The sequence below is a fragment of the Squalius cephalus genome (genome assembly GCF_949319135.1).
Source record: "Squalius cephalus genome assembly, chromosome: 11".
Lineage (NCBI taxonomy): Eukaryota > Metazoa > Chordata > Actinopteri > Cypriniformes > Leuciscidae > Squalius > Squalius cephalus.
The window spans coordinates 26,172,046-26,194,889 of NC_137132.1; the positions used below are offsets into that span (position 1 = coordinate 26,172,046).

General features: G+C 39.8%; 1 protein-coding gene and 1 long non-coding RNA gene across 2 annotated transcripts in view; one reads left to right on the top strand and one right to left on the bottom strand.

Moving 5' to 3' along the window:
* The window catches only part of LOC307167340 (B-cell receptor CD22), a 98,978-nt gene that overhangs the window by 27,082 nt on the left and 49,052 nt on the right, over nucleotides 1-22,844 (bottom strand). The window lies entirely within an intron of this gene.
* On the top strand, nucleotides 21,421-22,739 carry LOC307167402. The gene is made up of 3 exons (XR_013822775.1): nucleotides 21,421-21,506; nucleotides 22,434-22,553; nucleotides 22,674-22,739. It is a non-coding gene; the product is annotated as an uncharacterized lncRNA (long non-coding RNA).

The following is a 22,844-nucleotide window of genomic DNA, read 5'->3' on the forward strand; positions in this document are numbered from 1 at the left end:
ATTAAGCAATCATGACTTAGTTGTTTCTTTATTTGTTTATCTATTTATTTAACATGTATGTGTGCATTAAAAGTACCATTTCGGCAACCAGAAGGTTTCTGAGCCAAATGAAGATAAAGATGTGTTCTGGTGACTGGCGTGTTTATTGAACCAATCAGATAAGAGTAAACCTAGAGTCAGCGAGAAGCTCATCTGATTGGCTACATGAAGAAGGTGGACCCGCCCTCCTCTTCGCGCTTGCAAAACTCAATGAGTGAGAGAATCGTGCCAAAACTGGAAGCGCAGGTAAAAGAAAGACGCAACTGTACAAATCGGGTATTTCGGGAACTTTGTTGCCCTATGCACACATTTAGACATTTGCAACAGTTTATTTTTTACACAAAGTTTGATTTTATGCAGTGAATCTGTTTTGCAGTTCCTAACTCTGTTGTTTTCGGTCGCAAATTGCTGTTCACGGGCCTGCAATACTTTTGGCCGTATTTGAGCGCAAAAACCGTGCCAAAAGTGTTCGCGCGGAAAAATGGAAGTCAGAGGAATACAGATCCTATTTATTTTGCGTTAGCATGAAGCTGCAGCTTCACAATATATGAATTACACTTACGAATAACAGTTAAATGCTGCAAATATTTTTTTCTTACACTTGAAAGGCGATTTACACCTTTACAAATCTTCTCTTGCGCATGCAAATTTAATTTACGCTTGCAATCTTATGTACACTTTCACAAATCTTACCCTGCGCATGCAATACTTTATGGCATCATTTTACCTTCATATCTGTTCCTCTTTTAAAATGAATGCGCTGTCGATCTATAACAGACGCGATGGCGGAAGCTACACATGATGTTTCATAAACAAAGTTCGGGAGGAACACGTTCATATAATCAATCCAATCAACTTGTCATCAAATAATTACCATGTCTATCAGCATGAGAGGAAGCATTTATTCACTCTGTCAACTCACCTAACATTCCTTGACAGTTTTCAGCATCCCTCCACTCACTCTTGGCTTGTTCTTCTACAGCCTGGAATACGGGGGGAGTACTAGCTGGGTTCGGGCCGAATACCGAGCCCTCTCCTCGGACAGCACGCCAAATGTGCATTTATTCTATCTGACTTATTTGTAAGTGTGAAATCTCAATTATCCAGCGGCAGTCAGCTTTGTTGTAAACTAATTCAACCCAAGCGCTCTTTGGTGATGTGTATGATTACGTTACTGTGTAGATCATCTGTCCATCATCGTATAAAGCCCGCCCTGACAATTTGATTGGTCCGAACAGCTCTGGTTCGAGCATAATTGCTCCACAACGGATCAAGTCCAGATCGAACTTCCCGACCTAAAAATGTTATGGGCGGGGCTAAGTTCGGCTGGCATCCAGGCTACTGAGAACCCCTGCTCTAGGTGAATACACGTACAAGGCTCCACATAAGAATAATGCTTAATACAATAAACTTTTATTGCTACAGTTTGCTTCATTTGCTAAATGTAGATGAATAGGTCTGCTTGAACAAATAAAAAAATAGACATACATGAATGGATTACATTTACAAACAAATGGCCTAGTTTTTTTAAAAAAAAATCAAACTTCATGCAGCTTTCCGCAATCAAACGAACCGATGCTGATTTGCAGCACCGCAATGGAAAGACTTAAAGGATAAAGGAGAAGAACAGCACAATTTAGCAGCTGTAGCCGTTCGGCTGGATATATAGTGCAAAAAAAATGCTCTCTATCCTCACATTCTGTCCTCAATTTAATATCTTTATTTATTTATTTTTTTAATAAGAAAATGTGGACCTGTCCGTATAAATTGTCACCATGATGCTGCGGGGCATTGTAGGTGATTACCAGGGTTGTGCCTGTTCTTAATGTTTTCTTTACTGCATTGCTATGAGGTTGTTAGGCTGTGGTACGGGTGTTTTGGGTGGTTGCTAAATGTTTTGCTTTTTTAGCCAGGCCCAAATCAAAGGAGCCAACTCCCAAGTTAATGATAGATAGATAATAGATAGAAGATAGATAATGGCCTGGTTTCACAGACAGGGCTTAGATTAAGCCAGGATTAGACCTTAGTTTAATAGGATATCTAAGTAGCTTTTATAAATGTGCCTTAGAAAAAAAAAAAAAAATTACTTGCGTGCATCTTACAATGCAGTATGTCAATTGTGTGTGTAATTTCTTTAAAGCATTTGAATGAAAGCATATTTTCAACTAATCATTTAAATATAATTTGCACAGCCACAACAATATCCTGTGTTTAGACATCACACAGGAAGTTCCGGGGGGCGGGGGAAATCTCGTTCCACCGAGCACTGCGATTCAACAGAAAAGGGCACTTTCGCTTTCGTGATCTTAGGGGCTCAAGCACTAAAGTTTGTTTACGTACTAAGAAAAGTTTCTGCTATTGCCCAATCAATGCTTTGTGAAAGAGAACAAATTTGTGCATGATAAACTATCACCACCACCATAACACCAACCATATAACTTCTTTCTTTCTTTCTTTCTTTCTTTCTTTCTTTCTTTCTTTCCTTTCTTTCTTTGCTTTATACACATTATCAGATGCATTCAGAAATGTGGCGGACACAGAACAGCAACTTTTCAAACAGATTAAGTTTCATTAAGCAGATGTCTATAATAGTGCTGTTAACCTTTGACATTCGATCATTGGGTGAAAGATAAATACTAGTGAAAAGATGATAAGATAACATCTCAAGAGATGTGAGATGGGGTTTTCCTGCGGAAAACTCTCTGCAGTGATGTGACCTCTCACTTGGACAAAGTGACACTTCACTATCATTGTCGGTTAATTACTAAACATCTGGGGCTGTATTCACAACACATTTTATCTTACCACTACACTAAGAGTTCTCTTAAATGGTAGTAAAAGTTCTTAGTTAAGAGTTTTCTCTTAAACCTATTTACAAAGCTGCTGATACCAACTTTTACTAAGAGAGAGAAGTTACTAAGAGAAAGGGCGGGGTTGAACTCGTTGCTATGGATAATGACGTCAACACGCTTAATAACTATGACAACAGTGATTGGCTGATGGGGGAGGAGTCTCTGTCAGTGATATAAGTATTGTAGAATGAGGTATCATGTTTCCAAATTCAAATAAAGATTTTAAAATAAAAAATGTTGCCATATTCAAATAAAGATTTTTAAATACAAATGTTGCCATATTCAAATGTAGGTAAGTGTCACTAATTAAACTAGTATATGTTCAGCTAATTGTCAGCCTCTAACATGTTTGCATCTCAAGAGATTGCAGAATTCAAACGACAAAGGATAAACAAAGTTCGGGAGGAGCACGTTCAAACTTTCTATCTAATCAGCTCGAGAGAGAAGGTATATACTGTACATACACAGCCGACTCACCTATGTTCGTCAACAGTTTTCTGCATCACTCCTCAGCTGGGGATAGGCTACGGGGGAGTAGGCCTACGCTCAACTGGTTTGGGCTAAATTCCAAGCTCGGAGCCCTCGATCCCCTTGAACAGCACGCCAAATACGCTTTTTTTTTTTTTTTTTACTTTATTGGAACATTTGTAAGTGTGAATTTGTGAAAACAACTGACACAGGCAGTCAGACATTATTTATTTATTTAATAAAGATTTATTTTGAACTTTTTATCATAGATTAAAATCTATAAATCAAAATATTGCATTTATGAAGAAAAGGTCCAAGGCTCTGTAGCTATTGCCTCTATACGCTACAGTGTCTTTGGGCGGAACAGCCGTTAAGATTGTTTGTAATTTTGTCTTGATGACTTAGGAGCTACATTTAGCCTTACATCATGAATATGGCCCCTGGACAGCTAAAACGAACTTTGTAAGGTTCAGTTGTATTTATCACAATCTCCATTAGTTTACAAAATCTTTCAATATTTATTTTTTGCTGTACATTTAACATTTACTTATTAAATTTGGCCACAAAAAAGTATTGGTAACAGTGAAAATGTCAGAGTTTTGGTCTCAAACAAGTAACTTTTTTTAAAGATGGTTACTGCATCATATTTTATTCAAAACAGGGGATTGTTCAACGTAATAGATTTATACTTCAGATACAACAAATGCATAAAATGTTGCTTTGGCCTTTTGACAGACATGGTTTGCAGAAATACAGTTCATCAAAATTCATGACTTACAACACTGACGATGAAAAAGGGGAAGTTAAATTGGATGGACTACTCAGTAATGATTTAAAGATTTTTAGTGGAAAATAATTTGCTGAATTTTTCTGACTATTGCTGACTATTATTATGCTGCCTTCATGTGATACATACATTTCCTACTTCCTACTTCTGAGGTTGTGATTATACGAGCTTGTCACATTCAAATGCTTGTTGACAGAACAGAAAACACGGAAGACAGCAGGGGCCCAAACTCACAGGGTTACAGGATAAGTGGAGTTGACAAAACCAAACTTTGTCATTATACATAGTACAATGAAATTCTGTCTGGTGAATGAATCTCAGTTAAAGAAATAAACAAAAAAACACTTTTTTTGACACAACAAACAACAGCAATAGGCAGCATCAAACAGCAGCAATTGCTTTAAAATAAAGTGCCATTATCTAAAGTGCAATTATGTCCCTAGCTGGAAGGTATATGTGCAGGTGGTGTAATAGAGATCACAGCTCTCGAAGCTGAAAAGAAGCTGTTTCTCAGTCTATTTGTTCTGTTTGTGTGTGTTCTTATAGTCCTGTATCTCCGCCCTGAGGGCAGTGGGACAAACAGTGTATGACCCGGATGGGTGGGATCTATGCCAATGTTTCTGGCCTTCTTCTGGAGACGTTCTGCATACACAGAGTCCAGATCTGGATTCCCCACAATCCTCTGCGCTGTTTTAACCACACAGGGCCAAGTCCTTTCTGTCATGTGCTGTGCAGCTGGCATACCACAGTCACACAGTGACAAAGGATAGTCTCTATGGTACTCCTGTAGAAATGTATCAACAGCCGAGAGGAGAGTCTGACCTGCTTCAACTTCCTGAGGAAGAAAAGTCTTCGTTTAGCTTTCCTCACCAGGTGGAAGGTGTTAAGAGCCCAGGTCAGGTCTGCTGTGGATACCCAGAAACTTGATATTACAGCCCGTTCTCATCCCAAGGCGTCATATACTGACGCTTTTGACATTTTGTCTACATCCAACGCACATGGCACCCTTTATCGTCAATATGAGACGCAGATAGATATGGGCCAGAAGGCGCCTCCTAGCGGTCTAACCCTAACCCTACCCCAGACCTAAACCTACCCATAACCGAACAAAGCTCTGTGCGTGTCATATTGACGCTAAAGGGTGCCATGTGCGTTGGATGTAGACGAAATGTCAAAAGCGTCAGTATATGACGCCCTAGGATGAGAATGCGTTGGATATTATCCACACACTCCACTTCCACCCTCTGTACAAGCAGTGGCGCATGTACTGTCCTTCCAGATCTTCTGAAGTCCACAATAACAAACCACTCCAATCAGGCATTGATGGTACTGTAGATCCCCCCAGTAATTTCACAAGCACAGAGATTATCTGATGGCAATTTATTGAAAGGTTCACCATCAGGATAACCATCCAACTCAACATGCCGTGAGTAGAAAAGACATAAAATAAACACAAAATACAAACGTAACAACCACACGGAATGAGGGGGCAGAGAACAGTACACCAGAATGACAGTTAACACACAATTCTTTATTAATGATTAAGGGCCCTATAATACACCCAACGCAAGTGTCTTTTGCTAGTTTCAGCCCGACAAAGTTATCATTTTCACGTCCTGCGGAACTTTGTTTAAATAGCAAATGCATTTGCGCCCATTTGTCCGCCCATGGGCTTGCTGGTCTGAAAAAGAGGTGTGTTCAGGCGCATTGTTGGCGTGTTGCTATTTTGCGACAAACTGAAATAGACTGTGCCATTGACCAATTGAAACCTACTCTAAAGTCAATAGTGCAATATTTTTTTTTGTTATTTAAAGTGTGCATTAGTAATATGCGCCTATATGCGGGTCCACAACGCCCATTCACTTGTCCCGTAGATGGTCTGCTTTAACCGTAGATGGTTTGCTTCAAAGACTGATCAACTCGAAAAACTACTTATGGACTCAAATCTGGATTTCCTTTGTTTGTCTGAATCATGGCTGACAGTCTCATCACCTGACACAGTATACTTAGTACCAGGGTATAACATCTTTAGAAAAGATCGAAATACTGGCAGAGGAGGTGGACTACTGATGTATGTTAAAGACTGTATAAACTGCAATGAAATTGAACTAAACTGTATGGATATTGAATGTATGGCAGTAAGAATTATTTTATCTACTAACATGTCATTCACTGTTATTTGTATATATAGACCCCCGTCATCAAATAGTATGTTTTATGAACACCTGAAAAATATTTTGAAAGAATTTGATGGGAATAAAGAGTTGATTTTGGTTGGAGACTTAAATATTAATTGGACTGAGAAGTCAAAAAGGAAAAAACTTACAGATTTAACAAGTCAATTTGATCTAACACAATTGATACAAGGTCCCACAAGAATCACCCCATCATCTCAGACGCAGATTGATCTCATATTTAGTAATAAGCCAGAAAGAATAACTAAAACATTCAATTTTTTGACTGGGCTATCGGATCATAATCTGACAATGGTATCACGGAAACTAACGAAACAAAGGTTTATATACCAGCAAGAAAGTAAAACGGTTTTAAATATTATACCAAAGAGGTTTATCAATGAATTTGAAAATCAGTTGAATCAACTAACTTGGAGTGAGATCCTGTCCACAGAGGACTTAGAGGTTGCTTCTAGTAGCTTAATGACCAAGGTTAATAGCGTTAAAAATGAGTTTAGTAAAAGTGTTACACACTCTAGAAAAAAGCAAAAACTGCCCTGGCTTAATGAACAAGTATGGATTCTAATGAAGCAGAGGGATCATGCATTAAAAACTGCAATTAAGTCAGGGTTAGCTCATCATAGGAGAACTTTTCAACAGTTACGTAATAAAGTTGTAAATGAATTGAGAAAGGCAAAAGCAAAGTTTTTTATTGATATTATAAATGATTCTAAAGGGAACAGTAGGCAAACTTGGGTAAATATTAATAGAGCTTTAAAGAACACCAAAAAAAGAGATAGAGAGTTTGAATTGCAAGTACATGGAACTTTAACTAAAGACAAAGATCAAATTTCTTCTATGTTTAATAGTTATTTTATAGATTCAGTTCAAGATTTGGCACAAGGCTTTGGTCTAAGAGAGAAGGTCATTACACCATCAAATGATAATCTTCCATTGTTTAGCATTTCTGAAGTGCCAGAATCTTCCATAACTAAAATCTTGGGCAAGTTTAAGAACTCTAAAGCTAAAGATGTTTTTATTTGTGACTGTGCATTTCTAAAGAAGTATAAAAGTATTATCTGTACTCCAATTGCTCATCTGGTAAATCTATCCATTAAACAAAGTTTTTTTCCTAATACCTGGAAATCAGCGGTAATAACCCCTATTTTTAAAGCTGGAGATGCAACTAATATAACCAACTACAGACCTATTAGTATCCTCCCTGTCGTTTCCAAAGTAATGGAAAGGATAGTATGTGACCAGTTGCTAGCCTATTTAAATCAAGGTCATTTTCCACTGCACCCCATGCAGTTTGGATTTAGGAAACATCATGCCACAGAAACAGCTACTTGTTATTTTATTGAGCAAATAAAATCAAGCCTTGATAATGGAGGGGTTGTTGGGGCTGTTTTCCTCGATTTTAAGAAGGCGTTTGATACAGTGAATCATAATGTTCTGTTATCCAAACTGTCAAAGATTAATTTCTCTCCCAATGCTCTGACATGGATGGAGTCTTATTTAGATTCTAGAAAGCAGTGCACCAGGATTAATGATAGATGCTCCTCCTTTGCTAACTGCACTACTGGGGTCCCTCAGGGATCTATTTTAGGACCAATTTTATTTAGTTTATATATTAATGACCTCCCATTGATTTGCCCAGAAGTCCACATCCAAATGTACGCAGATGATACAGTTATCTATACCCATGCAAAAACTAGAGAACAAGCTGCAGCAAAACTCAATGCAGTTCTAATCAAAGTAACAGACTGGCTAACTCTCAGTTGTCTTACTCTTAATGTAAGCAAAACAGTGGGCATGTATTTCTCTATTAAGAGGAATATTACACAACATCAGCCCGATATCTGTTTTATGGGAGAGGTGATACATATTGTTGATCATTTCAAGTATCTGGGCATAATTATTGATTCTAACTTAAGTTTTAAAAAACACATAAAAAAGATCTCCAATTGTGTCAGAGCTAATTTAGCTAATTTTAGACATATAAGACATCAGTTACCAATAGCCGCAGCTAAACTGTTTTTGCACTCAATGATCTTCTCACATTTATCGTACTGTTCTACAAGCTGGTCCCAGGCGAGTGGGACTACGTTAAAACCCTTATGTACTCTTTACAAACAAGCTTTGAAAGTTCTTGATAAAAAACCAAGAAACTACCATCATTGCACTATCATAAAAAAATACAACCTATTAACCTTTGACAGTTTTCTCTGTTTTGCAGACATGTGCCTGATGTATAAATTGACCCATGATCTTGCACCACCCCCACTCAAGCAATGTGTGTCATTTTGCAGAGAAAATGTAAGGGTCACCAGGGCTTCTGTAAGAGGTGACTGTTACACTCAATTTAGGAAGACTAAATTCGGTCAATCAGCATTTTCATTTACTATCGTAGAAAAGTGGAACTTAATTCCACTTCATATCAGAGATTGTGCAAATCTCAGCAGTTTTAAAATGTCCTTAAAGACTTGGCTGAAGGCGAATCAATTATGTGATCATTGATCTTTTTATAACATGGAATGTATTTTTGTATTTTGGTTTATATGCGAGTAATGTTTGTCACATGTTGTTTGTTGTTAAGTTTATTTTTTATCTGTTTTGATAGTATTGTCTTATTGTCTATATTGTTTTTATTTTCCTTGCCCAGGGACCACAGATGTAAATTAGCTGTATAGCTAACTCTGGTACAGGGCCTGAACTGTGCATGGTCCCTGTCAAATAAAAAAAAAAAAAAAAAAAAAAAAAAAAAAACCTCGAGCACGAGCAGATCCATTTCCTCGCTAGAGAAGCATTCAGTTTTTCCGCTTGCAAATTCCGCCATGTAAATAGCAAATCCGCAAATGGCGCGAGCGCAACTGGCTTTTAAAGGGAATGGGAGATAAGACTCTGATTGGTTTATTGCACGTTACGCCCAAAACACACCCATTACACATTGAGAGAATAGGGACAACTCTTTTAGACCATGCGCCGGGTGCGCCGACCATTTTCCCGTCGTTAAACTAGCAAAAGGGGCTCTAAGTGCGCTTGCACCATGCGCTTTAGACAAAGCGCTTAGATCGCTAAAATAGGGCCCTAAAACACAACCTCATAAAACAAGTTTCCCCCCTTTATCAGCTTGTAGAATCACACATAGACGGGCTCACGTCAGCGGTTCGTGATTCAATTCACGTTTATTTGTAAGGGCAAAATTAGCTATATAGACCAAAACAAATTTTTGTACCAGGCTGTAAACATTTTTTTTTTTCTGCTGTAAAAATGGGAATTTTAACATGAGGGATATATGGAATTGACTCCCTTTTTGGAGCCTGTCTGTCTCTAGTGTAGCATAAGTCACTTCAGTATTGGCTTCAACAGAGAGACTGGAAGGTTGCCGCTCAGGCATGACATGGCAAATTTCAGCAGCAATCTCCAAGTTACAAGATAGTGATCAGTGATATCATCACTTTGCGGTTGAATATCTATATTAACCCCTTGCTCATCACCCCCAATTTTGGCAAGTGCTGCATACATGAAATGCCCAAAATAAAAAGGTTACTATAAGGGGTCATATAATGGTACATGCACTTTTACAAGTTGATAGTACTGAAGTGTGTGTTGGCAGTGCCTGTACACAACCATCCTATCATGATAAAAATCCATCCAGTGGTTTTGTTTTAATCTCCTTATATGTTTGACCCTCTCTGAAATCAAGCCGTTCGATATTGTGACGTCATAATATCCAACGCCCCTCCCGCGATTGTGATTGACAGCCGTGTTTCAACACAAGACCCGCCCTGAGCGAGCTGTGACAGCCTTCGTCATAGTAGTCCGCCATTGTTGATATGCTGGAGCAGAATGGCGTCTAAGCGATTGTGGTGTTCAGTTCTTAGATGTAATAAGGAACACAGCAGTCATTTGGATGTTCCTAAATCCGAGCCGTTGAAGATGCAGTGGCTGAGTTTTGTTTTTGAAGCGATATGCCCAAAGGATTGACGCAGGGATTCCCTCACGGGGATTCCCCACGATCGTCTGCACTTTCCTGTTTGCGTGAATCATTTCACACCAGACAGCTTTACAAACGAGAAAAAACGGATCGGTACCAACGTGTTCCTGCTGAACCTCCAGAAGATGTGAGTGTAATGTTTTATTAACCTTTATATTAGTATTTACATTAATCTTTGCGAAATTTGCAAACCTTGCTGCACGCTTCACAATGAATGCGTCTAAGGTTTACACTCAGGGTACATTACATCATGTTTTCTATGTACGACGACGATCTCAATATAATTCATAATCCCACGTTTATAATGATCAAAGCGTGGTTATTGTGTTAGAAACGGTGTCCGCACAGAACAGAGGGGCGGGGTGAGCAAAGCTCATTATCATTTAAAGACACGTATGCACTGAAACGGCGTGCTGAAAACAGAGCTGTTTTTGACCAGGTAAAATTAGTGTTTTCTTACAATACTAATGAGAATTTTTAATTAAAGTATATTACAAACTTTTAATTTAGACCCTAAAGAATCATATTAGCTTGTACAAAAATGGCATTATATGACCCCTTTAATAGGATTAGTTCCATGCGACATAATTAAATCTAATGTATGATTAAAACGATGGGTGGGTCCAGTGACATTTTGCTTGACCCCAAATGAATTTAGTAAATATGTAAACGCAGCCCCTAATGCATCATTTGAATTATCTACGTGAATGTTAAAATCTCCAACAATCAATGCTTTATCAACGTTGACGTTGATCTGAGAGAAAATCCGCAAAAACTATTTTAGGATATCAGCATAGGGCCCTGGAGGTCTATATACCATAGCCAAAGCAAGAGATAGTAGGGATTTTTTTTCTTATAAATGAGAGTGTAACATTTAGCACAAACACTTCAAATGAATTAAACCTTTGTCCTGTTTTCTGAGTAACATTAAGAATATCTCTATACATTTTTGCAACACCGCCGCCACGGCCAATCAGACGGGGCTCATGCTTATAACAGTAGCCTGCTGGAATAGACTCGTTGAGACCGAAACAATCATTTGGTTTAAGCCAGGTTTCGGTGAGGCAGAGTACATCAAAACTATTATCTATGATCATTTCATTTACAATAACTGCCTTAGGTGCGAGCGATCTAATGTTAATGAGACCTAGCTTTAGAAATTGTTTTTGTTCACTAATTTTTAGATTTTCTGGTTTAATCACGATTAGATTTTTTCTAGATCCTACAGTAGATTTATTGTTTGACCTCACTAATCGAGGAATATACACAGTTTCTATATACTGTACTATACTCACACTTCTATCAAATAAATGGGCAAAATAAAGACTGTGATTTGATTTTCTAGTCATACCGTGCGTAGCGTCTTGGAGATGCTATCTGACAGAAGATCCACTCCGATTCTGCTGGGGTTTAGGCCATCAGCACAGAAAAGCCTAGGTCACTCCCAGAAAAGATTCCAATTATTTACAAAGAGCAGTTTCTGTTCATTACACCATGACATTAACCATTCATTTAGAGCAAATAATCTACTGAACCTTTCATGTCCTTGTTTGTACGTGGGAAGCAGTCCGGACATGATGATCCTCGTCGCGGGTGATGTGCTGCATTCCCTCTCGATCAGGCTCCTGAAGTCCCTCTTCAGAACCTCTGTCTGCCGCAGCCTGATGTCGTTCACCCCCGCGTGCAGTACGACAGCTCCGATGCTCTCATCATCATTCAGAATCTCGGGTATCTGAGCAGCGACATCGAGAACACAAGCACCAGGAAAACAGTGACCTTTCCTTTAGCTGAGGTAGCGTGGACGTGCCAGACGATGGAATCGCCGATGATCACAGCGCCGCGTTCCGTCTTGTGAAGAGGGGAGAAGCAGTTCCGAGTGGAGATCTCAAAGACTGGGGCCGGCGGAGGCAGAAAGGTTCTGGCCCGCGGCCTGGCTCGAGTCTTCCGCTGCTGGATCATCCAAGGCCTGTGGTGTGTCGGAGCCGGTGTGAACGATGGCTGAGATAATCGCATTCTGGGTGCGTGGTTTCTGTACAGAAAAACACACGGAGTAGAGGAAGTAGGAGTGATAACATTACTTAACACAGACTTGTGATCGTCAGCCCGCGATGTTTCAAGCTCTGATTACCGTTCCCGAAGCTCAGTCTGCTTTTCTAGTAGGTCGTGGATTTGCTTATCCACAGTCTCTAGCTCCAACTGCACCGTGTGCAGCTCGAACGTTTCCTCACCTGCACTCAAAGGTAGACACCCAATCGATACTAGCGAGCTAAAGCTAGAAGCGGATGTTCAGAGAGTTGGATTCAAGTAGCGATAAAAGCAATCCGATTGTTTTCAGTATAGAATATTATCAGGGATATGTTCACCCGCTGTAAAAGCAGAAACATATTACTTTATAAAACTGGTATAAAGAAGAAATCGAGGATTAAGAATCAAATTGTTGGAGCTCCAAACTCAAACCGCTCAGCAGCAACAACATGAAGTGAGTGACCTAATGAAACTGGATGACGTAGCGATATTTGTCCACTAAGTCACTCAGTAGGAAGAGTTAGTCCATCAGGTTCAGCATAATCTCTCTGCTCAGTTCCTGGGGTCTCAGAGTTGCTTGTCACTTCTATTTGTGCCAATAAGGAGCTCTGAAATTTTACCCCCCACTAACTGACTATCTTCACTGCCGGAGGCACTAATTGTCCCGAGCGGCCGTTTAGAAGTGAGAGCTCCCAGAGCACAAAAACTTCCCCAGCATGTCCTTGAGTAATACTCAAAAATTCCTTAAATAATCAGCTTCACACACATAAGCTGTACACATTCATTTCATTAGGGAGCACCCATTCATATTGATTGAGGGGGCGTGTTCGTTAAACATACTGTCATGAGCGTGCCAGGCTCTCACTCACCTCCGCACTCATTCACCCGCTAACACTCTCTGGTGTGGTGAACAAATGAGTCCCACTGAAGAGATGGGTCCCAGCTTAGGACCCAAGCAATCCGATTGGTTCAAAGCACGTTTTATGGGTAATCGCTTTAGTGCCTCGTTACAAATCATACAAACTCTTTTTATTATAGAAGTCGTTTGAACTACGTTATAACGAGTCATTAATGTATTTTAACTTATATGTTTCATATACTAATATATAGATTGTGAAAATTTCTCGTTGTTAGTGTTTTTTTTAGTTAGCTTAGATAGTAGCATCCCAGCTAACACAGAACGTTGTGACAACGTTGTCAGTTAGTCGTCGTTTGGTCAGCGAGACATTACTTTATGACAACGTTGTGAGGACGTCTTGGTAAAGTTCCATTTTTTAGAATCATGGCTAACGTTCCAGGAACGTTGTGGGCATGTCTTCAAAAGACGTCGCTAGTTTATCCCATGGAGAACGTTGTAGAGACGTGGTCCACTGGTCTCTACAACGTATCTTTAGGACCTATCATGTTTTTCCTGTCAACCAGAGTTGTAAAGGAGATTTTCCAGTCACTAAATCTGAGTGGATCTCAATAGAATGTTGCAGGTTCTGGTGTAGGAAGTTGATTTGAACTGATGGATTCTGCTAACATCCTAACAAGGTCTGAAGTGTTATCTTCTTGATGTGATTTCGTCACATTTTTCTGTGGAGGTGTGTGCTGGAACAAACAGCTGCTAAATATAGGCATGTGCCTCTTCTGCACAGGTGCACAGTCATGAAGTAACTCTCGGGTTTCATCTTTTGGGTCTTCTTTCTTCTCATAGACTTGCATCCGTGCCTTTGCTGCAACTTCTTTAGTTTCTCCAAACCCTCTAGCTCTCTGCAATTCTTTTCCAATGCCTTTCCGTCAAGCAGCATTTTCGGCTTCAAACTTGACATGCAGTCTAGCTTCTTCTCTTTATAGTCAACATTTATAAGCTTCCACTCTTATTCTGCTTTTTTTACTTAAATTTTTATTTAAATTATTTTTTTTTTTGGTGTATCAAAACAGATGTTTTCCTTCACAGTAATTATAAAACCTGCACATGCATAAATCATTCATCATGACTACACACACATTACATTCAAAATTATAAAGAAAATAATTGACTTTACCTGAGTTGATTTTGAATGGATATCCCTTTTGGTTCACAATATACAATTTGGCAAAAAAAAAAAGAAAAAAAAGATGAGCACACAAATAAACTTCCTGTTTGAGTGGTATGAACAGTTATGTGTTGTTGTGTCCAGCTCCTTTTCCCTTGCTCTTCCTCTCCTCTGCTCTTCCTCTCCTGTTCCTCTCCTCTGCTTTTCCTCTGTTCATTGTTTGTTCATGTTACTTCACAGTGCATTAACTATGTTAACAAATACAACTTTTGATTTCAATAATGTAGGCTATTAGTAGCCTAAATATTAAAATTAAAATTAACAATGCTGTAGAAGTGCAGTTTATTAATAGTATTTTAACTAATGTAGTTAACTAGAGTTTAATAAATGGAACATTATTGTTGTAACGATGCAGGCAGGAATGAAGCGGAGAGTGAATCCAATCGCAAGCACTTTAATAAACAAACAAACAGGTAATCCAGGGTACACGACAGAACACTCAGAACAGGAACCGGGAACTTAGGACGGGAACAAGGAGACAACAGCAAACGTTACAACATCAAGAACTCACAAGGACTGAACTAAAACACAGGGCTTAAATACAAGGGAACACAAGCTAAACAAGATAACAAGGGGGCGTGGTTAAACTGAAACACCTGGGAAGACTAATCAGCATAACAGGAAACAGCTGAACATGGGACAAGACAAATGGCAGGATCACATGACACGCAGGGAATTACATGACAGACAAGAACAAGGAACAAGACACAAAACCCACACCGTGACAATTGTAAAGTGTTACCGATTTTTTTATACACCGATTCAGACGTCTCGTGAGCTCAGTGTTGGACAGATCAGTTGTTTTAACCATTCATTAAAGTGAATGGTTCAAAGGAGTCATTCGTTTGCGTATCAGACGTGTCATTAGTGGACGTGTAGCCTACGGCACGCATTGTGTGATTATCTATGGACATCGCACAAGATTTGTGTCAACACAGAAAACATTTCATCACTGGATAGGTTTTTTCGTTTACTGAAATTGTGGTTTATGTCAGCTGAATGGGCAGAACGCTTTTAAGGCAACGTTTTTTTTTTTTTTAGCACAATTCACACCCCGCGGTAATTCAGGAGAAAAAAATCTCCAAATGCTCCATGTAAAACTGCGGTCTTCCAACCTTTTACTATCGTGTCAACTGATTTTGATTAATTCTTGACCACTATTTCAAGGACAATTAGGAAGAAAACAAATAAAAAGCTTTTATATAACTCAAATATTAAATTTTTTTCCACAAATAGGCCTATTTTAATTATTATTATTATTTTTTAATTATTCCAGAATTTAATGAGGGTCCAATTCTGGGACAAGCTTGGTCAGGCCAAGACAACCTTAAACCGACTGAGACTTGTCTTATCTCAGACTATATTATCTCAGGCTAAGAGACCATCTTAAATGAGCTAAGGTTTTTGTAATGTATTCGAGTGATGTTCCAATACCTGAAGGCCACTAGAGGGCACTCCGGTGCTGTTGGTTGTTGTTGTTGCGGTGTGCCGAGTCAAAACAGTGCAGTCATGTTTCTCTCGTGTATATTCTGAAACACAACAGAATAATATATGTTATTATAACATATTGATGCAGACATAACATAAATTGGCGACGAGAATAAAGTTCCCACTAACAATATTGAGCCTTCAGTCGAACGGAAAGGATGGCTACGATCATCGGACATGTCGAGGCATTCGACGAGGCAAGAGAGCAATGGCCTAACTTACGTATGTAGAACGTTTTGAACACTTTGTGGAGACTAATGGCATTAGCGAAGGGAAAAGAGTGGCAGTTTTTCTCAGTGTAATGGGGGAATTGAGTTATGGACTTTTACGTAGTCTCATTGCACCAGTTAAGCCCGGAAATATGGATTATGATGAGATTGTGAACACCCTCCAAGCACATTTTACCCCCCGCCCATTGTGATTGCAGAGAGGTTCAAATTTCATAAATGGAATCAAGCAGAGGGGGAAAGTGTCGCACAATATGTGGCGGTGTTAAAGGAACCATATGTAAGATTGTGGCCAAAACTGGTACTGCAATCGCTTTCAAATTACTGTAGAGTGGTGTATCCCCTCCCCCTCCCCCTTGACTCGAGATTGCAAGATAGGCTGCAGGATCCAGAAGGAACGTAGGCTGCTACAAGGAGCTTCCAATGGCAAGTGACGAGTCTCCTATACAAATCCTTGTTTTATTTCGGACTTTGTCACGACGTATTTCGGATTCATAACGAGGTCTTTTAGGTTTCGTAACGTTAGACATTTTTTATCCGACAACTTTGTAGCTGCAGCTGTGGTAACTAGAGCAGAGCTGGCAACCCGGATGCCGAAACACTACTAACTTCGTGATTGGTAGATAGGTGGAGGGTGGGGCATCAGGCCAAAACACAACATGACAACATCAACATCAGTTGTGGGCTGCAACTTCACTTTTAAATGACAATATCCTGGCCGGACTACTGTTGTCAGTGATATAAGTATTTGAAATGAACATGATTTCTTAATGTCTAGAGACATATCAGGGCCATTTTATGATTAATTGAAATACATTTCTTACATACGGTTCCTTTAAAGAAACTGGCGGAGCACTGTGAGTTTGGCGACAATCTAAATTACGCACTGCGAGACCGATTCGTGTGTGAGTAGCGAGTCAATACAAAGGAAACTATTGACTGAATCGGAGCTCACGTATAAAAAGGCTGTGGATATAGCGATGTCAATGGAGGCTGTATCTAGAGAATCACAGCATTTCATTGAAAGTAAATGCCATGTCTCTGGCGTCAGAATTGCCCAAGGTGTGATAGATGTGTCTATCTATACACATCTATAGATGTGATAGATGTGATAGAAGTGGAAAGTCCAACCATTTCCAAAATGAGTGTTTTTACAAGGATCAACTGTGTCACAATTGTGGAAAGAAAGGCCACATTTCACGAATGTGTAAAGGTAAGAAGACAGAGGAGAAAACACTTAGAACTACAGTAAAAGGGAAAAGTGGAAAATGGAAGGGACAAACAAAGAAAAGACCAATTCACAGAGTGGATGCTAATATGGAAAAGAGTGAGGAAGAGACAAATTCAGACACGGATACGGAACTGACACTACATAAAGTGACAGCAACACTGCACAATTCTCCACAGGTGAACAAAATGAAAAGCGAAACTGATTTAGTGTCTTCTGTAATAAAAGTACAACCAAAAATTGAGGGATTGCCAATTGAGATGGAAGTGGATACTGGGGCGGCAGTCTCTATTATCTCAAGGGAACTGTACAGAGATAAACTGAGCCATGTTCGATTACGCCAGACGAACGTTGTTCTCAAGACGTATACAGGCACTGTAAACCCAGATTTTGTTTCTAATTAAACTTACGAGTAATCATTACTTATTCTTTTATGTTTAGTAAAAACCTGCTATCATTACTAAACAACATTAGTTGTTTGTACTATTTAGCTGAAAGATTCATTGCACTAATCATGTTAAGCTCAGATAACTCGCTATGTTAAGCTTCTGTAAGGGAGGGGCGTGGCCTATTTAAACAGGTGACAGTGCGCAGAGTGCACCATTTAAAGTTTGAACCGAAGAGTCGAACATTACCAGCTTAACTTATTACTAAACAGACTGACTTTATTTCTGTCAGATGTCTACAAAAGATCTTGTTGAGAATCAACAGAGGTTTAGATGTTGATTATTTATTGTTTCACTTGTAGTCACCGGTGAAAGGTGTTGGCTTTAGTTGGGCTCTTGCCTTTGATATTTAAACATTATATTTTCTCTGGCTGCTTTAACTGTGAGTTTAAAAGAGGCACATTAGTTATAGCAAAAAGCCAAGAGTAAAGTGATCAATTGACTATAACTGCCTCTTGATGTTGTTATCAATAGAGATTATAAGTCACTAAAGTCAGTAGCACTTGACTTTTCCTGTGATTTACAGCAGGAAATCCAACAGAATTGTATATGAATCTCAACAATGGTGACACTTGCAATGCATGCTGGGGACCCAATAGTAAACCTACAGTATTATCCTAAACCATGTAAATACAACATAACATGTTTAGTTTCAGCTTGTGTAAAAGGTTAGGGTTATATGTTAATACAACGAACTCAAAATGTTTAGTTTCAGCTTGTGTAAAATGTTAGGGTTCCATGTTAATACAACTCAACATGTTTAGTTTCTGCTTGTGTAAAAACTAAAGTGGTATAAGGCAACGGGTTTCCACGCGATTTGCGAGTAAAGTCAACTAATTCGGGTTAAGAGTGGGTGAAGTCATCCCACCAGAAGGCGTCATCAAAGTGCATGTCAAGCTAAACAGACAAAGCGTAAGCTTACCTTTGTATGTTGTTACAGGAAACGCAGCTCCTCTGTTGGGACGAGAATGGCTTCGCAGAATTCGTCTAGATTGGCGTGAGATCAAAACTGTAAGAGCAGTGCATCAAGTTAATGAAGGGACATTTGACAGTCTTCTAAAAAGGTATGCCAAAGTATTCAGAGAAGATCTAGGGACATTCAATGAATATACAGCTACCTTAAGTCTGAAACCGGAAACCCAACCACAATTTTTCCTAGCTCGAGTGGTACCGTATGCCATCAGACCCAAGGTGGAAGAAGAAATTGATCGCTTACTGAAGCAAGGAATCATTTCACCTGTGCGATTCAGTGAATGGGCAACCCCGATTGTACCTGTAATAAAAAAAAGTGGCAATGTTAGGATCTGTGGTGATTTCAAAATAACATTGAATCCAGCTCTGTGTGCAGAACATTATCCATTACCCCGAATTGAAGATTTGTTTGCTTCACTGGCTGGGGGGACAAAGATTTAGCAAACTAGACCTTTCACATGCCTACCTGCAGATTCCTGTGCATGAAGATTCACGTAAATATCTTACCATCACGACCCACAAGGGGATGTTTGTATACAACAGATTACCCTTTGGCATCACTTCAGCTCCATCAATATTTCAACGAGTCATGGAACAAGTGTTACAAGGGCTACCGTGTGTACATTGTTTTTTGGATGATATTCTGGTCACAGGAAAAGATAATGCTCATCATTTAGCTAACTTGGAGGCTGTGTTGAGTCGGCTGGAGAAATGCGGACTTCATGTGAAAAGAGAGAAGAGTGAGTTTTTCAAAACTTCATTGGAGTATTTGGGACATGTGATCGATGCATCAGGGCTTCACAAGTCCCCAGACAAACTGCGTGCCATCGCCGAAGCACCAGCTCCTGATAATGTTAACCAACTCCGATCTTTTTTGGGACTGGTTAATTATTATGCAAGATTTGTGCCAAATATGGCCACAGTTCTTCACCCCCTGAATGCAATGCTACACAATAAGGAGGTAAAATGGAAGTGGTCGTCAGAGTGTGAGAAAGCGTTTCAAGATGCTAAAACGCAGCTGTTAACACCCAGTGTACTCACACATTATAATCCAAGACTTCCAGTTCGCTTGGCCTGTGATGCTTCACCATATGGGCTGGGAGCTGTACTGTCACACATGATGCCGGATGGGCAGGAAAGACCCATAGCCTTTGCGTCCCGAATTCTGAGTAAACCTGAGCAAAACTATGCGCAACTGGAACGTGAAGCGCTAGGAATCATCTTTGGGGTAAGAAAGTTTCATACTTATCTATATGGATGCCACTTCACATTATTAACAGACCATCGTCCACTTACCACCATACTCCATCCTAACAAAGCAACTCCATCCATGGCTGCTGCAAGACTTCAGAGGTGGGCTCTTCTGCTAGCTGCACATAACTACACAATTCAATATAGAAGTGCTACTGACCATGGGAATGCTGATGCGTTATCGTGATTGACACTGCCCTTACAGCACAGAGACAGGAAAGATGCAGTGGACGCTTACCTCATAAAAAAAAATGGATGCACTTCCAGTGTGTAGCAGCGACATCAGTAAAGGAACCAGAGCAGATCCAATCCTCTGTCGTGTGAAGGAGATGGTATCCACTGGATCATTTCCATCTACCAAAGACTCAGAAAATGTACTAAAACCATACCTCACAAGGAAGGAGGAACTCTCACTGATGCAGGACTGTCTGATGTGGGGACAGCGAGTTATCATTCCATCGAATCTGAGACAATGAGTTTTCGAGGATTTACACACAGGACACCCAGGTGTAGTAAAAATGAAGGCTCTAGCTCGTAGCTACATCTGGTGGCCAAATATTGACTCGCAAATTGAATAAAAATCAAAGACTTGCATGTCCTGTCAACAAAATCAGAAATCTCCATGTCTCTCACCTCTACATCCCTGGGCATGGCCAGAAGCTTCTTGGCGGCGAATTCACATCGATTTTGCTGGCCCATTTGAAGGGCGAATGTTTCTGGTAGTTGTGGACGCACACTCAAAATGGCCAGAGGTTCATGTGATGGATTCGACAACTTCCTCCAAGACAATTCAAGTTCTGCGCGGTCTATTCTGTCGTTATGGGATACCTGAAACCTTAGTTAGTGACAATGGCCCACAATTTACTTCAGAGGAGTTTGGATGTTTTCTGAAAACAAATGGTGTTAAACATGTGCATTCTGCACCATTTCACCCAGCCACCAACGGGCTGGCTGAGCGTTTCATTCAGACTTTTAAACATTCACTGAAAGCATCCAAAGAACCAGTACCATTACAGCAAAGATTAGACTCTTTCTTGTTACAGTACAGGAATACACCACATAGCACAACAAAAGAAACACCTGATATGTTATACTTGCATCGCAGATTGAGGACACGGCTGGATCTACTGAAACCAGGGGCGGTTCTAGAGGCGGGGCCACAGGGGCCCTGGCCCCTGCTGAAATCTGATTGGCCCCTGATTGGCTCCCATTCCATCAATCGTCGACGAGAAGAGCAACTGGAGAATTTTTCACAACGATCACAGATGCAATTCCACCCCCAAACAATTGGCGGCAGTAATGTGTCGATGCAACTTGGGAGAAGAAGCAGAGGTCTTGGCTTTATATTATCTTTGCTTGAAACTTGGACTGTGAATGGCTTTGGCTTGAGCGATACCAGAACATTCTCTGACGTTATGCCAGTAGGCGGGAGAAAGAATCCATCTATCCAACTTGAAGACAATTCTTGGTGAGTCACAAATCCTCGTGCTGGTTGTCATTAAAATATGAAAGGATAATTAGCTGCTGCTCTCACTTATTTTAGGTTTGTTAACTAAATTGTGGAAGGCGCACTGGAAGCACTGTCGAAGTAAACCAATAAACTTGTAAGCCACTAAACTTGTTAGCAATGTTAACATGTTTTTGCTAAGATAGCGCTAGCAAAGACTCTATAGTTAACTTTATCAAACGTCTGTGGCGCGCCGCGCTAGCTTTAGAGTTTTTGCATGCACTAACCGCCTTGTATGTAATTAGACCTTTGTGATAATGTTAACTATCGTGTTTGGCAGATATAGTGAGCATGAAAAAAAAGGGACAGACACAGGGAGCCATTCAGAGGTTTTTTACAAAATTTACCGATGATACCACTGAAAGTGAGGGTTTAAGCAAAGAGAGGTCAGAGGACAGAATCAACCAGCAGGCAGCAGAGGACGGTCGACAACCGCAGGCTGAGGACCAGGGTAGCCCAAACCCCTCTTCACCAGGTCAGAGAAAACATGATGTAGGCAAAGCCAGATGATAGGCACACAATGCAATGTATTAAATGGTATTCATTGAAATTGCAATGAGGAGAAATCTACTGCTTGCTGAGGGTCTGAAAATAATGACGGCAAAATGGATGTTTCTGCTAGCAGCTAGTACCAGAAAAGTTAGCAATAACTGCTCATATTAACCTAATTTTCAGAAAATGCATGCCTCGCTGATGTCTGGCTGATGTCAAGTAACGTATACAGGTCAACTTTAGCTGTCATTGTTACCCTTTCTAGGTTAACATGATTAATGTTGTATGGATTGCATTTTATTATTTTATTTCTTAAACAGAACTAAATTTATAGTTGTCAGATGGCACGTTGAATAGAAGCATGTATTATTCTTGTGACACATATTTCTGTTTTAGCTCTATGTGAAGGCACAGGCTCAGATGATTTCAGCCAGAATGAGAGCGAACCTGATGACTTCAACCCACAATCTCCAGAACCACCCAGACCAGAGTCCCCAGATAGTGCTGCTTCCAACGGTAAGCTACTATCTTCTTACTGTGTGCATATTTTAAATAAGATGAGAGAAACATTACAGGCAATGTATGTGGTACTGACTCTGTGGTTATGTTTAATTGTTTTTCATTTGCTTCTTGTAGACATTTCCCGGTGCCTAGCAGAGGGCTCGGTGCAGAGAAGTTGTGCTGCTCCACCTGGACCTGATGGTATGCCTATATTTTCATCTTGTTGAAGTTCTCAATGGACATTTAACAAACTATGCATTGATTAACAATAATTTACTGTTTATAAGCAACGACATGATTATGAAA